We start from the raw sequence: 3,473 nt of genomic DNA, 5'->3' as shown, positions 1-3,473 counted from the left end.
CTCTTTCCGTGAAGAAATCTTTTCTAATCTCCAGCCTAAACCTCCCCTGGTGCAACTTGAGGCCATTTCCTCTTGTCCCATCACTTGTCACTTTAGAGCAGAGCCCAGCACCCCCCTCACTGCACCCTCCTTTCAGGCAGCTGTAGAGAGTGATGAGGTCTCCTCTCAGCCTCCTCTTCTCCAGACTGAACTCCCCCAGCTCCCTCAGCCGCTCCTCATCAGCCCTGTGCTCCAGACCCTTCCCCAGCTCCGTTGCCCTTCTCTGGACCTACTCCAGCCCCTCAATGTCCTTCTTGTGGTGAGGGGCCCAAAACTGCCAATGTTAAACTCTGAGGGACCTGCCATTTAGAAGACAGGGTTTCCTGCTCTGCTCAGTAGTTACAGAAGTTGTAAGGGTGAGCACCGCAGTCAGTAAAAGACTGGGGTGCTGCAGCATTTCCAGAAGCAGGGTGTTGTGCAAATCACACTAGGTGCTAAGGAAGAGTCCTGAAAACCTGCCCCATCAGTCTGTGGCTTTGAGACAAGTTGCCAGTGCTATTGCCTGGCCGTGAGTTCTCTCATTCCCATGTGAACCCCGTTTTTGGGGTTTTCTCCTCAAATCAGGGTGTAATCCCTTCCATGCCTTTATGCAGAGATATTTGCGATATGGTGATAATGGCCAGAAGCTTTTGATTATGAGCTGCTGTGTCTCTCTTCAGCATGGAGGTGACCTTTGTCACTGCCAGTGCTGCCGTGTTTGTAAGAGGCTCCATGGATTTGAACGAAATGGGCAGTCAGTCACAGGTCATCAAGATTTTCAAAGCTTCTGGGAAGATGCCATCTAAGTATATGGTGCTGGCAGCTGAGAGGTTTGGGGAGCACCAAGGCTGCATTCATGTCAGAGTGGTTGGGTTTCTCTGTGTAGCTTGATGAAACCCTTGGAGGGAAACCCAGGAATGAAAAGCATGCCAGAGAAATGCAGTGTCTAGGATGTTTTTTAAAAATAGAAATGGTATTCTGAAGTTTTCAGGAAAATATGAAAAACAAGTTCTCTAGTATATACAGGAAGGATACCCTTACATCTCCCTAAACAAAGCAATAAAAGACTGTCTAAATCTGGAGCAGGGCAGGTCATGACTTTACAGAGCAAGAGTTCTTCCTCAGTTAACCCATAAGTGGATCAGCCTTGGGACAGTCCTTGTGGCACAACTACACAACCTTTCCCGCACCTCTGACCGCATGTGTGGCGCTTCCATTTCACAAGTTAACAAAGATGAAGAGGCACCTGTCCTACCTCCCACATTACATGAGCTTCAGGATATGGATATAAACAACTTTGCCCTCTTTGTCCCCCCTGTCAAGCTCTCTCTTTGAAAAAAAAAAACCCATCTGTTTTCATCAGAGAAAAAGATGATGGATGATTGATACAAAGGGATTTAGCTAGGACAGGGTCTGAGGTCCACTGTTAAAAGGGATCTTTGCACCAGGCCCATGTTTAACAAGTAGCGTCAGTATGCTTGGTGTTACGCACTGCAGCGGGGTTACTGGGGAGAGGAGTTTCTACATTTAGTACCGTGAAGATTAAGAATTCAGCAAAACATATCCTGAACATTTGTCATTTTTGCATAGAGATGAAAGACATCAATTTTTCAAAGGATTGTTTCCACCACTACCAGGCTCAGCTAAGCTGAGACCATGAGCTGATGGCAAAAGTGAACTTGAACCACAAAGATCTTCTTGGATATTGCTCAGCACTGTCGTATGAAAGCAAAATAAAGAGATAAGCTGGAACGAGGGGCAGGGTAAATAGTCATAGAGCCACAACAGTCTAGAGGCAAATTCAGTTTTAGTAAAACATGCCTGTCCATTTTCCAGTATCTTGGGTCACAATAACAATAACTTGTGGTAGTTTATTATGTTGCAGATTAATGGGAACCCTGCTGACTTCTGTTTCTTTAGCCTTACTGTGATATATACAGAGGAAAGCTAGGAAATTCTTGCAGGTCACTTCTCATGTGGAGAAAACACATCAACCCACCAAAGCTGTAATGTGCTCACTGTTTTGGGAAAACAGAGCTGTAAGGAAACAGGCTGAAGAGAGGTGACAAAAGCGCCATGTCCCTCCTGGCACACAGTGTCCACCTCCACAAGACAAAAATGCTTCAGGCTTTTGAGCCTTCTTCCCTTCAAATGCAAAAGGCCTTTTTCAAATTCAGAAATGTCCTTTTGCATCACTGGTTTGGATTGTTTTGATGGAACAAAACAGGAAGTCTATTGGAAAATGAGCAAAAAACGCAGGAAATATGCAGAGTATCAAACCTCATAAATCTAGACTGCAATTCATCGAACTCAAGATGCAAAATAGGTTAATTCCTAGCTTTTTTCTTTTTTCTTTTTTCTTAAAAATGATAACTTTCCAACCCCTCTAGAAGAACTCTGAAGACCAACATTACTATTCCTCCACAAACCATGTTAATATTTTTTTCAGCCAGCTCTGCAATTACCGAGCTCTGGAGACAGAATTTGATTGTCCTACTGAAGTATGAAGAGATGAACCAGATCTGCCTGTAAATATCTCACAGACATTTCAGATTTGCTCATCAATGAGCTTTACAATGTCTGTGGGCTTCAGAAGGCTTTAAGTCCCATTATTAGGTATTTCCTACCTCTGATTGCTATATTTTAGAAATATTTCAAGGTATTATGTCAGGGGTTGAACTCTGGCCATTCCTATTTTGCTCTGCTTCTTATTGCCTGTTATTTGGCATAGGCACTATATGATGTTTGTATTTCAACTAGGCTGGGGTGGATGCTCCAAAAAACGATGCCAGCAACATTTTAGGAAAAATCAGTAAGCTAAAGCCGTAGGTCTTTGCAGGAGGTACAGAGCCCCCAGGCTCCAGTGAGATTTGAACTCACGACCCCTGGTTTACTAGACCAGTGCTCTAACCCCTGAGCTATGGAGCCTCCAAATTTTGGCAACTTTTTCATTTGTAAACATTTCATATAAATTTCTTTGTAAAATCTGGAGTGAAAGAAACTTATTCTGCTAGATTGTGCTGCTCCAAGGATTTTCTATTCTCTTTCCAAAAGGCACTAACACAAACATCAGAATTACAAAACCAGAAACACACCAGGTCAACCCAAACCTGGATTTTACTCTCCTTCAGCTCATCCCTGCAAGGACATCAAGAGTGATACCTGGCTCCCCTTTCCCTAGCCAAGTTGCCTGGGAAGCTTACAAACAAGAAGCAATTATATTTTGCCTCTTCATAGTTGTTGCACTAATTTATCAAAGAAGGAAGTTAAGCTTCTAAAAAATAACTCTTTATATCCCACAGTTTTCCTTTGGACATCAGCTGTGTATTTGCTTTTTCTTCAAACATGTCAGTTCCTTCTTAGTATTCCATTATGTGCTTTGGACGCTACAGCTGATGTGTGCACTTTCACATTTCTAAGCTATTCCTTGGTGTCTGAATTTTCAGGGTAGTCTT

At 43.2% G+C, this 3,473-nt stretch overlaps 1 non-coding gene across 1 annotated transcript; it reads right to left on the bottom strand.

Annotated features, from left to right (window-relative positions):
• Positions 1–2,873: 2,873 nt before the first annotated feature.
• TRNAT-AGU lies at positions 2,874–2,946 on the bottom strand. Its single transcript has one exon. It is a non-coding gene; the product is annotated as a tRNA-Thr (tRNA).
• Positions 2,947–3,473: the final 527 nt, after the last annotated feature.

This window comes from Pterocles gutturalis, unplaced genomic scaffold (genome assembly GCF_000699245.1).
Source record: "Pterocles gutturalis isolate BGI_N339 unplaced genomic scaffold, ASM69924v1 scaffold24980, whole genome shotgun sequence".
Lineage (NCBI taxonomy): Eukaryota > Metazoa > Chordata > Aves > Pterocliformes > Pteroclidae > Pterocles > Pterocles gutturalis.
This window is presented reverse-complemented; position numbering and strand designations above follow the sequence as displayed.